Source organism: Papio anubis, chromosome 18, assembly GCF_008728515.1.
Source record: "Papio anubis isolate 15944 chromosome 18, Panubis1.0, whole genome shotgun sequence".
Lineage (NCBI taxonomy): Eukaryota > Metazoa > Chordata > Mammalia > Primates > Cercopithecidae > Papio > Papio anubis.
Window position 1 is genome coordinate 47558840 of NC_044993.1, and position 14619 is coordinate 47573458.

Consider the following 14619-nt stretch of genomic DNA (forward strand, 5'->3'; position numbering starts at 1 on the left):
GTTCTTATGAAATGGGTGTACCCTCTCTTTCCTCTTCCACCTAAATGCAAAGGGCTCTAAGCCTGCATGAAATGGAACAATTTGGAAGTTGCTTTGTCCCCTGGGTTAGTCTATTTTGTGTTGCTATAAAGGAATACCTGAGACTGGGTAATTTATAGAGAGTGAAGTTTATTTGGCTCATGGCTCTGCGGGCTGTATAGGCATGGTATCAGCATCTACTCTGCTTCTGGTGAGGCCTCAGGAAGCTTTTACTCATGTTGGAAGGTGAGAGCAGGAGCAAGAGAGAGGAGGGGTAGCTGGAGACAAATGAGGTAATACATGTGAGGCATGTGGTGCAGGACAAGGACTCAGTTTCAGGGAAGTTTGATAAATAAAAGAATTGTGATTTTTTTGTAATGTCATCCCATATGTTTGGTTTGATTTAAAGCAAGGCAAATATTTTTCCCCTTACCTCAGTCTTATTTTTGCCCTTTTTCTAAATATAGAGATGGGGTCTCACTATGTTGCCCAGGATGGTCTCAAACTCCTAGGCTCAAGTAATCCTCCCTCCTCAGTTGTCCTATCTCATTCTCCAAGAGCATGCTTTGAAAGAGAAATCAAATGGGGAGCAGGGATATTGGGGAGTTTTTTTGGAGGCATACTATGGCTGACACTGTGAGATTGTGGCCCATGATTATCTGCATCTCAGCTTGTAGGAAAACAGCCTGTAGAATGGCAAGAGTGACGCCATCTTGAAGTGAAATTGTCATGAAAAACAATGTTTGACTCCTGCAGCAAGGTCTTTAAACAATGCCTGTGGCATAAATAACCCCTCATAGAGAAACAATGCCCATAGCATAGATAACCCCTCGTCAAGATGCTTATCCAACATCCTCGGTGGTCATGAGTTTTGCAAGAAAGTCTGAGATGTGACCAGCTATGCATGTTTTTTATCCTAAAAGTTTGCTAGAGAAAGGATATTTTTTGGAGGTCGGTGCAGGAATCCACTGTTGCATGGCCGCAAGACACCACTTCTGTTCATAAACCCCTATTAATGTTTCTCTCTGAGAAACCGGATTTGTCAGCCTCTTTCTTTGGCCTCTCAGCTCCCTCGGCCCTTGGAGGTGGGTTTGCATAGGCCTGCTCACTGCAGAACGTGTAGCAATCCAGCCAGGAGCTGAGAGACCAAGAAATGGGCAGAGGGAATGAAGCATCTATGGGGGACATCCCAGGGTAGCCAGCCACTTCTATGTGGAGTGGTGTGGCTCATCTTTTGGACACTTTTGGACCATGGCATGAGTACGAGGATGCCCCAAAAATGCCAGGATTGCTGCTTCTGTGGGCTGCCCGTTGGGTGACGAAAGCCCAGCTAGCAACAGAAGCAAAAGTAAAATGGCTTGAGGGGGAATTATAATTAGAAAGATTTTTTTTTTTAGAGCTCTACAATCAGAAGTCAGCTTAATTAAAAGCTAATATTCAGGTTATAATTTTTTTCTAATATTTAACTCTGTAAGTATTAGGCCCCGGAAACTGCAAATCCTTCGTTGGTCTTATTGTTAATAGGCTCCCCGCTGAGCCCAGTGGTCCAGTTGGAAGATGGAGACTAAATCAGAAGCTAACCATCTAAAATGAAATTGGTCTCAGTTCAGACGCGGTGGCTCACTCCTGTAATCCCAGCAGTTTGGGAGGCCGAGGCAGGCAGATCACCTGAGGTCAGGAGTTTGAGACTAGCCTGGCCAACATGGTGGAACCCCATCTCTACTAAAAATAGAAAAATTAGCGGGGCATGGTGGCACATGCCTATAATCCCAGCTACTCGAGAGGCTGAGGCAGAAGGATCGCTTGAACCCAGGAAGAGGAGGTTGCGGTGAGCCGAGATTGTGCCACTGCACTCCAGCCTGAGAGACAGAGCGAAATGACGTCTCCAAAAAATACATAAATAAATAAATGAAATTGGTCCCCTTATAAAGTTCTGCGGTGGATCCCTATGATTGTGCATTACTTTGGCATCCATTTTTGATCTTTTTCTAACACATTGAAACCCCTTAAAAAAAAGAAGAAGAAGAAGTTTAAATTCACACTCCATGTTTTGAGATGTAAAATAGCTGCCTTGTTTTCAGTAAAACTCAGTAAGAATTTTGGCCATGTGGGACAAACTTTAATTGTTCCATTTACAAAGTTTGAATCCAACTGTCCTTTTATTTTATTTTATTTTATTTTATTTTATTTTATTTTATTTTACTGAAACCAAGTCTTGCTCTGTCACCCAGGCTAGAGTGCAATGGCGCAATCTCGGCTCACTGCAACCTCCACCTCCTGGGTTCAAGCGATTCTCGTGCCTCAGCCTCCCAAGTAGCTGGGATTACAGGCATCTGCCACCATGCCCAGCTAATTTTTGTATTTTTAGTAGACACGGGGTTTCACCATGTTGGCCAGACTGGTCTCGAACTCCTGACCTCAAATGATCCTCCCTCTTCACCTTCCCAAACTGCTGGGATTATAGACATAAGCCACCATGCCTGGCTCCAACTGTCCATTTAAACTAGTGAGTTGTGACCAGGTGAAGTGGTTCATGCCTGTAATCCCAGCACTTTGGCAGGCGAAGGCAAGAGGATAGCTTGAGCCTAGGAGTTCAAGCCCAGCCTGGGCAACCTAGTGAGACCCCTTCTCTATATTTAAAAAATAAAATAAAAGTAAACTAGTGAATTTTACCAATTTCATGGCTAAAATTTGTATATCAAAGCCATGAAATATTTGCCTGCCTGTATTTTATGTATATCTGTGATAGGTCTGTTTGTATATTGTCTACATGGTACCAAATGGACTTAGAAATAAGTGAGTGGTCATAAGTTACTAAGCCCAAATATTTTTCAAGTTCACATGACTTTAGCAATCCTTCATAAATAAAGTTAGTGGCCAGGCACAAGTGGCTCACACCTGTAATCCCAGCACTTTGGGAGGCCCAGGCAGGTGGATCACCTGAGGTCATGAGTTCGAGACCAGCCTGGTCAACATGGTGAAACCCCATCTCTACTAAAATTACAAAAATTAGCCAGGCATGGTGGCAGGTGCCTGTAATCCCAGCTACTCAGGAGGCCGAGGCAGGAGAATCGCTTGAATCAGGGAGGCAGAGGTTGCAGTGAGCCGAGATTGCACCACTGCACTCCAGTCTGGGCAACAAGAGTGAACTCTATCTCAAAAAAAAAAAAAAAAAAAAAAAAAAAAAGTTTTTAAATTGTTCATAAAATAAAATAGAAATGTCTTCAGAATTATCAGTATTAAATATAATGCAGATATTTTTGCCTGGGTCTATAGTCAGATGGGTTTAGGCTATCTCTGTTGGATGTTTTAAGGCCATAAAACTGTTGCTTCTGTCTGTGAATTTAAGTCTTGGAGCCATTCGATTCTAGACTCTAAGCAAATGGCCATGGTGAGGCTAGGGGACAGGTGTGGAGATCTCCCTGCCCCCGCTGTGCCCCCTAGCTGTGCTGGGAAGGGTCAGACATTATCTTCACAGCTCTGTCCTCTGCCTTGAGCTTTAGAGTTGGTGTGTAAACTCAGGACCCAGACAAGCCCTGCCTTCATAGCCATCCCTGGGTGCCGTGTGGGTACTTGGGACCCAGAGTGACTGGGAAAGACATTAGAAAGGATGCCTGTGGGCCAGGCATGGTGGCTCACGCCTGTAATCCCAGCACTTTGGGAGGCCGAAGTGGGCGGATCATGAGGTCAGGAGATCGAGACCATCTTGGCCAACATGGTGAAACCCCATCTCTACTAAAATACAAAAATCTAGCCAAGCATGGTGGCGCACACTTGTAGTCCCAGCTACTAGGGAGGCTGAGGCAGGGGAATCACTTGAACCCGGCAGGCAGAGGTTGCAGTGAGCTGAGATCACACCACTGCACTCCAGTCTGGCAACAGAGCAAGACTCCGTCTCAAAAAAAAAAACAAACAAAAAAACAAAAAACAGAAAAGATAATTGTGTCATAGTTTCATATTCCTTTCAGTAATTTCAAATCTTAAAGTCATGTCACCTTAAATGAAGTAACAGATCATCATAAAATGTCTGAGTCATTTCTAGGTAAAATACTGGACTATTAACTTTTAAAAATACAAGTTTAAGTTTGTATACTTTAAATATATCTGTTAATAAACAAAAAATTAATGAAACATCTTTCTGAAAAATTATGAAATGGTTTTCATCCACAAATACTGATATAAGACAGCACAAAATTACTTACTTCCTGGGTTTTTCACTGGAAATTAAGGTCACTAGGAGTTAAAATTATAGTAATTTAAACTGCTAGGTACAAGAGAAACAATTCTATATACAGAGTGTATAAAGAAAGCAAAATGTATTTTACGTGAAGAAATGTTATTAAAAAGACATGAGGATGTAGTTTTTGCTGCAGGAAAAGTAATTTTTTCTAGTTTAGAGGTTATTTAAAGGTTGTTTCAAAATGAAGGAGAAATGTATAGATAAAAGTAAATGAATTTAAAAGTTGAGGTAAGAAAAAAGTAGAAAAAAATCTTATAAGCAGTTACAAAGGATTTGTGGGAATCTTATCTGTGTGGTTCAAAGCTGACTGAAATTGGATGGATTTGTTTATAAGGTTTTATTAAAATTAGCTTTTGTATTGATAATACACTAACATAAAAGTAAATTTTCATTTTCTCCTTTAAACAAGAATTTATGTCATATTAATAAGAGATAAATTTTTTCATTTACCTTTTCAGTCAACTGCAATTTAAAAAAAAAAAAAGGAGAGGGCTGGGCCTGGTGGTTCACGTCTCTAATCCCAGCACTTTGGGAGGCTGAGGTGGGCAGATCACGATGTCAGGAGATTGAGACCATCCTGGCTAACATGGTGAAACCCCGTCTCTACTGAAAATACAAAAGTTAGCCAGCCATGATGGTGCATGCCTGTAGTCCCAGCTACTCGGGAGGCTGAGGCAGGAGAATTGCTTGAACCTGGGAGGCAGATGTTGCAGTGAGCCGAGATTGTGCCGCTGTGCTCCAGCCGAGGCGACAGAGCAAGACTCTGTCTAAAACAAAAACAAAACAAACAAAAAAAAAAGACAGAAAAAGGAGAGGAGAGACAGTTTCATGCTGTCTTTATTAGGGCTTTGGATTATTTGGAAAACTCAGTCTCCTCTCTATCAAAGAGTAAAAGTTTTTGCTTTTTGCCATCTTTGAGTTATTACTTTGGCTAAATGACTATTATTTTGCAGTCACCTGGAATCCTATTTTGATAAAGTGTTTTAAAGCTTTCTTACTTTGATATCAAGTGTTTTAAACCTTTGATACTTGACATACTTCGCAAAAGCAACTTTCAGATTCTAAACTTAAGTCTTCTTAACCCAAACTAACTTAGACATAACAAATAGGGTCCCTGAAAGGCCAAGAGAGGTATATTAGGCTTATTTGTTACGTTAAAATTATATGGGCCAGGGGCGGTGGCTCACACCGGTAATCCCAGCACTTTGGGAGTCCAAGGCAGGTGGATCACCTGAGGTCAGGAGTTCAAGACCAGCCTGCCCAACATGGTGAAACCTCGTCTCTGCTAAAAATACAAAAATTAGCCAGGCATGGTGGCAAATGCCTGTAGTCCCAGCTACTTGGGAGGTTGAGGCACGAGAATCGTTTGAACCCAGGATGCAGAAGTTGCAGTGTGCCGAGATCACACCACTGCACTCCAGGGGGCAACAGAATGAGACTCAGTCTAAAACAAAACAAGTATATGGGAAACATTGTCAAATAAGAAAGCGTGCTTAACTTTTTTGAGTTGTATTTGTATAAATGTGTTATTAATATGTGTCCCCAAATTGTAGGAAATTCCTAAAGGTCTAATATGTCTTAGTATATGCAGTTAATTGCTTTATTCTGATTCTTTTTCCTAAAAACTTTTTGCAAACGCTAAAGTGCTGTGTCTTCGAGGAAATTCACGGAAAGGACCCTGACAAGTCATCTTAAATAACAGGTTTCTGATAACGTTGGAGATGATACCATTCGGCTAGTAGAAACTTACAGAACTCTTAATTAGCTGATGTGTTTATGAGAACTGCTAGCCCAACATCAAGCAAAACAAGAATTACTCACAGGGGGCCTGAACCAATAAAGGACTGAAATCATTTTTATGACCTTTTGTTTGAACCATTGCTGTTTCTTTTTATGTTTTCTTTTTCAGAGTCAAAATTTTTTTTTCTTTCGAGCTATTTATAGCTACAGCGATTGGGCAGAGTATACACTTGTGAGCAAAACAGAGACATTTACATTTCCCTCTGTCTAAGTTCTCCATAATTTGGAAACTTTTCATGAATATTCTTATTTTATTACAATATAGGTATGAACATGCATTCACTAAGAATATGTTTTCTTTTGCCACTGGACACATTGGAGATACTTGTTATTATGCCAAGGTTTTGACTAGAATGGTGTATTTTTAGATATGACCATTCTGCTTTGAGGAATTGAGGTTGACTTAATAGAGCCAATAAAAGGTGCCTTGGAAAGACTGACCTAGTTCCTTGGCTTATGGTTCTCTTGCAAGGTTCCTGACCTGTGATAAATAAAGAATGTCACTTTCTAGCAGGTCCAAGAACCTCAAGATATTTTGGGACCTCAAGAAGAAAAGAATTCACCCAATTCATACAGGTAGTTCAGGCACATTTTGATGGTGAATCCATGACTTGGCTTCCGAAATCCAGACCTTCAAAAGTCTAATTCAAAATACCTTATGTTCCAGCAAAGCCAACTTAAAAAGAGTCTGTGTGGTCAATCGCTAGTCTTGTTCCACCTTATGCAAATAATCAGGCCAACTGTAGTAAGGCTAAAACCTATTTTTCAAATCAACTAGGTCTTACTATGATTTTTCTTTGGTAGAAAAGGGGAATTGGAGACAGAAAAACTATCTTTCAGAAGAAAACTATAACACACCTGTTATTAGATTCCAGCCTTGACCATTGTTTCTGAGTTTTTATTATTTGCCTACAATTTGGACTGAATCCTGAATTATTTCCTGGCTACAAGTCTCTAAAGAAGAACTGGGTTTTAATTTTCTTCGTGATGTTTTTAGTTTGCTCCCTGATGGAATAGGTTCTGTTTTTTGTTTTTTGGTTTCTTTTTCCTGGCATACAAATTCTCTTTTTGATTGTAGTATTTGTGTGCATTATATTTCTTTTTTTTTTCTTTTTTCCTTTTTTTTTTTTTTTTTTTTTTGAGATGGAGTCTTTCTGTTGCCCAGGCTGGAGTGCAACAGTGCGATCTTGGCTCACTGCAACCTTTGCCCTCCGGTTCAAGCGATTCTCCTGCCTCAGCCTCCTGAGTATCTGGGATTACAGGCATGCACCACCATGCCTGGCTAACTTTTGTATTTTTAGTAGAGACGAGGTTTCGCCATGTTGGTCAGGCTGGTCTTGAACTCCTGACCTCAGGTGATTCACCCACCTCAGCCTCCCAAAATGCTGGAATTATAGGCATGAGCCACTGTGCCTGGCCTATATTTCTACTATTCAAATTATTAATGCTATGTATCTCTCATTGTTTTACTTGTTCTGAGAAAACCAAAATCATGGTATTCCAAAGACTAGAGATTATTCAACAAAGGCTGCAAATCTCCCTGATTTGGAATCCCACTGGGCCCAATCTATTTCCCATTGCCAATGCACTGCTGATAAAGCTATACCATACCAAGTGTCCTCCTTCTAGACCCAGGGACTATCCCAGGAGAGGTGGGTGAGTGAGATTGTAAGGGCAGGTTTCCAGGGGTGGAGCATAAGAAGACAGCCTGTTGCATGGCAAGAGTGACGCCATCTTGAAGCAAAACCCCCATGATGACTAATGTTTGACTCCCGCAGCAAGGTCTTTAAGCAATGCCTGTGGCACAGATGACCCCTCATCAAGATGCTTATCTAACCTCCCTAGTGCTCATGAGTTTTGCAAGAAAGCCTGAGGTGTGATGAGCTATACATGTTTTACCCTAAAGGCTTGCTAGATAAAGGATATTTCCGGTTGGGCCCGGTGGCTCACGCCTGTAATCCCAGCACTTTGGGAGGCCGGAGCAGGTGGATCACCTGAGGACAGTTTGAGACCACCCTAGCCAGCATGGTGAAACCTCATCTCTACTAAAAATACAAAAACTAGCCAGGTGTGGTGGCGTGTGTCTGTAATCCCAGTTACTCGGGAGGCTGAGGCAGGAGAATCATTTGAACCTGGGAAGCCGAGGTTGCAGTGAGCTGGGATTATGCCACTGCACTCCAGCCTGGGCAACAAGAGTGAAACTCCATCTCAAAAAAAAAAAAAAAGGGATATTTTTTGGAAGGTGGGTGTGGGGAGCCACTGTCTCTCAGCCACCAGATATATTACTTCTGTTAGTAAGTTCCTATTAATTTTTTTTTTTTCTGAGAAGCCAGATTTGTGAGCCTCATTCTTTGGCCTCTCGGCTCCCTCAGACTTTGGGGATAGATTTGCATAGACCTGCTCATTGCAGAACACAGTTCTTCTTCTGTCTTCCCTTGACATACAATTATCCACCTCTGCTAGAGATGGAAGCAGGAATTTAGGGATTACGGAGTCCACCACCCTCAGTTTCCAGACACGGAAACCACGGCCCAGGGAGGGCCTTGGGTGACTTGAGATCTCATCATGAGTCAGATATTAAGCTGAAGTTGGGACCCACATCCTCCACCTTATAATCTAGAAGAAGGTATGAGAGAATGAGGTCCCCACAGTCCCTGCCTACAGAAAATAATAACAGCTAATGTTTATTGAGAACTTGCTATGTGCCAGGTGCTATTGAAATGTCCATAAGTCTAATTCTCATAATAACTACATGAAAGAGGTACTATTATTATGCCCACTTTTGAATGGAGAAACAGAAGTACGGTGAGGTTTAGTACCTGAGTCGGGATTCCCGCCCAAGCACTCTAACTCCAGAGTTTCCACTTGCTTTTTGTTGTTTTTGTTGAGACAGAGTCTTGCTCTGTCACCCAGGCTGGAGTGCAGTGGCACAATGGTGGCTCACTGCAACCTCCACCTCCCGGGCTCAAGCGATTCTCATGCCTCAGCCTCCCAAGTAGCTGGGACTACAGGCATGCGCCACCATGCCCAGCTAATTTTTTGTACTTTTAGTAGAGACAGAGTTTCACCATGTTGCCCAGGCTGGCCTCGAACTCCTGAGCTCTGGTAAACTGCCAACCTCAGCCTCCCAAAGTGCTGGGATTACAGGCGAAAGCCACCGCACCTGGCCCAGAGTCCCCACTTTCAATCATATTTGGAGGAATGGAACTTGTAGGAAGGATTTGATCTATTCTGCTGCACTCCAGACAGTAGAACCAGGCTCAACAGGCCCAAGGAGAGGGATTCTGCCCAATATAATAAAATAATGGCCCAGCCTCGAAAAAAGCCCCTATGCAATAGCACGAAACTTTCCGATGGTGTGAGAGAGGAGAAAGGAAGAAGCTGGTCAGGCAGGCAGTTAGGGTGGGTCCTTAGTTGAATTCTTTCAAGCAAAAGAACAGCCTGCAGGCACAGATAAGGAAACTTGCACATGGCGACTTGCCTAAGACATCCCCACAGCCACACAGATAAGAAAAGCTACACAGATGACTTGCCCAGACATGTCTGCAGTGGAAAATTCTGTCCCCTGACACATGTGCAGAAAAGGGAACAAAGCAATACGCAGTAACTCAAGCTAAGGGTTCACATGCGCACTAGGAGGACAGGGTGGAGCTACCAGAAATTCATGCCTTATGCAAATGAGACACCCAGGCCTCATCCATTTCTTATAAAAGCCTTTGCATTCAGCTGTATAAACGGCAACCCTCTTCCAGGCCCCCTCTCTGCACAGGAGAGCTTTCTTCTTTTGCTTGTTAAACTTTTGCCCCAACCTCATCCTTTGTGTCCATGATCCTCACTTTTCTTAGTCGTGAGACAAAAAACTCCAGGTGATACCTCATGAGAGACTGCTACAACCACTATTTTGTGGTGCATTGGCAAGACTGTAACATAAGGATAGGAGAAAGGCTTGAACCACCAAGGGGAGATGTTGCCAAGATATTCAAGCAGCTGATGGAGGATGGGGCTGGGCCAGTGTTTCTCAGGTTCCTCGGAGGGTTCAGAATGGTGGGGGGATGTGGTGTTAAACTACACTAAGTTGTGTCATAGGGAACAATTCTCCCTCTAATTCCTTTCCAACCCTTCAGATGACTTCCAAAAGAAAACATCAGTTTTGTGCAAGCCTGTCTTTAACATTGCTCTAACTCTTGCTGATAATACTTCCTAATACTTCCTGTTTCAAAAAGAAAAAAGCTCACGATATTCAGCTAGAGTTTGATGGCATTATTTTTCTTTTATGCTCACATGTGCACACATGCACACACACACATGCACATATATATTTCTTCTATTTTGGAGAGTTTCACTGGCTTTCCACTCCCAGTTTTGACCTAAAGTTCCCCTTTTACATTCATTTTTGTAAGAAGACTGTGAGCCAATAAAAAAAAAAATCATAGTAGGAGATGAATATGTGGCTAGAAATAAATTAACAAAGGTGATATGAAAATAGTCAAAGTCTGGAAACACCGAGATAAAAGAATTATCTGCTTCTAGGCCCACTCCAGTCTCAGAGGTCACAGGGCCACCACATTGCACATAATGGAGCGCCACTCACGTTGTGGTTTATAGCAACAACATTCCCTGAATCGTGCAGTGCACAGCCTGTGCAGCTGTACACAGCTGCCATGGATATTTTTAGAGTTACAAATATCCCAAACATACGAGGGAAGAGAGATAATCTTCTGGCTGGCTGCCCTGAAATTGGCAGCCAAAGTTTCTCACTCCAAATTATGTTATTTTCTGTTCATGATCCGCCTACAGCATCCCCAAGCTCAGGGGCCCACCAGGCATCCTAGGCAGCATTGGGTCTCAACCCAACCTCGAGAAGAACAGAAGAAACAGGCCCAGGGCTCTCCTCGGGGGAGACTCATGAACATCATCCCAGCAAGGCTGCAAAAAGATGAACTGCACGTTCAAGTGTAAAGGCAGCAGGCAGACATTCTCGGACATGAACGCCCTCGGAGAACATGGTATCCATGAGCCATTCTCGAAAAAACTAGCTGACATTGAAATACAGCTCACCAAGGAAAATAAGCCCAAGAATGGAGAAGTCATAATAAAACCTCACGGTGGGTGAAGAATCTATGTAAATACGTAACCAAATGAAACAATTGGAGATATTGTAGTTGGAACACCTTGATGCTGTACAAATCATATAAGCACCAAAAATCAGGAAGTCAGAGGCAGGAAGAACTGTAGTCACCACGTATTTCTTAGAAGAAATCTACCAGAAAGACCTTGCTTAAAGACCGCAGGGACACACTTCTATCCCCCTCCCCTGCAAAACCACAAAGTTAATTATCTCCCCCAAGGTTAAAAGGGCCAGGCAGAAGACAATGGAGAGTGGAATTCAGGTCTGACACATGAACACAAAGTGGGCCTCACTTGTCGTGAGGGACACCAGTCCCAATGGCTCTTGAACTCCTGGCCTCAAGCAGTTCTCCTACCTCAGCCCTCCCAAGTAGCTAGGATTACGGCATGCACCACCGCACCTGGCTCCAGTAGGCTCTCAAACCCAGGGCCATTGACGAAGGACCTCTCATGTCTTAAGAAGTTCCTGTACTGATTAAAACACACACACACACAGAGCCAGGCACAGTGGCTCACACCTGTAATCCTAGCACTGTGGGAGGCCAAGGTGGGAGGATTGCTTGAGCCCAGGAGTTTGAGACCAGTGTGCGTCGGCAACATAGTGAGACTCCATATCTAAAAAAAGAAAAAACAACTTTTTTTAAAGTAAAAACACACACAAGAAAATCAACCTACACTCACCCATACACCCAGTCCTAAACAGCACCGTTTCTCTCTCTCTCTGTCACTCACACTCATTTCTCTCTAGGTCCATTGCCTCAGTCTCTCCTCTGGCCTCCTGGCCTCCACACCATCAGCCACAGGAATACTTGTAGAACCCATATCTGAATTCTGCTCAGGAACCTCAATTGCCTTTAGCTCTCACCAGAATTGTGCCCTCAGACATTTATGAAAAATTTGGACTCCTAAAAATGCATATTCTCTGTGACCCAATAATTCCATTTCTTGGAACTCATCTTACACGTGTGCAAAATTACACAAGGTCAAGATCATTCATTGCAACCTTATTTTAATAGGAAAGGACTGGAAATAACCTAAATTTCCATTAATTAAATAAGAAACATACATTCAACTTATGGAAAGATCATAACCATTAAAATGAACAAGGCTACTCTCTCTCTCAGAATATAATTATTAATTAGTATTCACACAGAATATTAATAGTATATGGAAAAGTGGGGACCTCACTGAAGTTTCAGACCCACTGGTCAACCAGAATGAGTCTACACATCTCTGCCTGGCCCTTTTGTCTAGTGTGGTCTCTTGATATTCTCCATCAGATGCTCTATTCATTTTCCATTGCTGCTGTAACAAATTAACGCAAACAAAACATAATGGCTAAAACAATACAAAATCTCTATCTTATAAATCTTTTTCCTTTTTCTTTTTCTTTTTTATTTTTTAGACAGTGTCTCACTGTGCAATGGCTCGATCTTGGCTCACTGCAGCCTCTGCCTCCCAGGCTTAATTGATTCTCCTGCCTCAGCCTCCTGATTAGCTGGGATTACAGGCATGTGCCACCATGCCCTGCCGATTTTTGTATTTTTTAGCACAGACGGGCTTCACCATGTTGACCAGGCTGGTCTCAAACTCCTGACTTCAGGTGATCCACCCACCTCGGCCTCCCAAAGTGCTGGGATTCCAGGCGTGAACCACCGCGCCTGGCCTTATCTTGTAATTCTGTAGGTCAGCAGTCCACCATGGTTCTCACTAGGCTAAAATCAAGGTGTAGGCCCAGCCACATCCCCAAGAGGAGGCTCCAAGGAAGACAGCATGTCCTTGCCTCTTCCACCTTCTCCTGGATGCCCACATGCCTTGACTCGTGGTTCCCTATGTTCGAAACCAGCCATGTCAAATCTCCCTTCTTTCATAGACACACCTCTCCCTCTGCCTACAGCTGGGAAGTGTTCTGCCCCCCTTTTTTTTTTTTTTCTTTTTTTTTTTTTTGAGACAGAGTCTCGCTCTGTCACTCAGGCTGGAGTGCAGTGGTGCAATCTCAGCTCACTGCAACCTCTGCCCCCTGGGTTCAAGCAATTCTCCTGCCTCAGTCTTCCAAGTAGCTGGGATTACAGGCACCCACTACCATGGTTCTCCACTTTCAAGGACTCACAGAATGAGGTCAGGCCCATTTGGATACTCCAGGATAACCTCCCACCTCAAAATCCTTAATGTAGTCATCACATCTGAGAAAGTCCCTTTGCACCACGTAAACTAACACAGTCACGGGTTGGGTTACAAAGTTTGTGATGTGGACATCTTTGCTTGTTTTCTATTGTTGATTTTATTTATTTTTATTGTTATTACTTATATTTTTTATTTCAATGCTTTAGGGGTACAAGTGGTTTTTGGTTACATGGATGAATTGTGTAGCGGTAAAGCCTCAGATTTTAGTGCCCCCATTACCCAAGCAGTGTCCTTCATACCCAATATGTAGTTTTTCATCCCTCACTTCCTCCCACCCTCCCCACTTTTTTTTTTTTTTTTTTTTTTGTGAGATAGAGTCTCACTCTGCTGCCCAGGCTGCAGTGCAGTGGCACAATCTTGGCTCACTGTAACCTCCACCTCCCAGCTTCAAGCAGTTCTCCTGACTCGGCCTCCCAAGTAGCTGAGATTACAGGCATGCGCCACCACTCTTGACTTTTTGTATTTTTAGTAGAGATGGGGTTTCACCATGTTAGCCTGGCTGATTTTGAACTCCTGACCTCAAGTAATCCACTCACCTCGGCCTCCCAAAGTGCTGGGATTACAGGTGTGAGCCATCGTGCCTGGCCCCTCCCCACTTCTGAGTCTCCCATGTCCACGTATCACTCTATGTGCCTTTGCATACCCATAACTTAGCTCCCATTTATAAGTAAGAACATACAGAGTCTGGTTTTCTATTCCGGAGTTACTTCACTTAGAATAATGGAAAAATATGGAATGCTTCATGAATTTGTGTGTTATCCTTGCGCAGAGGCCATGCTAACCTTCTCTGTATCACTCCAATTTTAGTGTATGTGCTGCCAGAGCAAGCACTGATGTGGACATCTTTGGAGTGTGCGACACTATTCCACCTAGCACAGATACCCTATATCCCCAGCTACCAAAGCATTTGTCACATCTCATCAAACACAAGACCTCACCAGGCCCGGTAGCTCCTACCTGTAATCCCAGCATTTTGGGAGGTCAAGGCAGGAGGATTGCTTGACGCCAGGAGCTCAAGGTCAGCCTGGGCAACATAGTAAGATCTCATCTCTACAAAAATTTAAAAAATTAGCTGGGCATGGTGGCATGAACCTGTAGTCCCAGCTACTCAGGAGGCTGAGGCAGGAGGATCATTTGAGCCCAGCTCAAGGTTGCAATGAGCTGTGACCGCACCACTGCCCTACAGCCTGAGCAACAGAGTGAAACCTTGTTTCTAAAAAATAAATCAATAAATAATTTTTTTTTAAAAC

General features: G+C 43.0%; 1 protein-coding gene and 1 non-coding gene across 2 annotated transcripts in view; both read right to left on the reverse strand.

The window, feature by feature from the left end:
• LOC116271249 (translation initiation factor IF-2-like) overlaps positions 1 to 14619 on the reverse strand; it is a 104454-nt gene that overhangs the window by 23676 nt on the left and 66159 nt on the right. The gene's annotated exons all lie outside the window — the stretch shown is intronic.
• Positions 14094 to 14200, reverse strand: LOC116271411. The gene has a single exon (XR_004179966.1). It is a non-coding gene; the product is annotated as a U6 spliceosomal RNA (small nuclear RNA).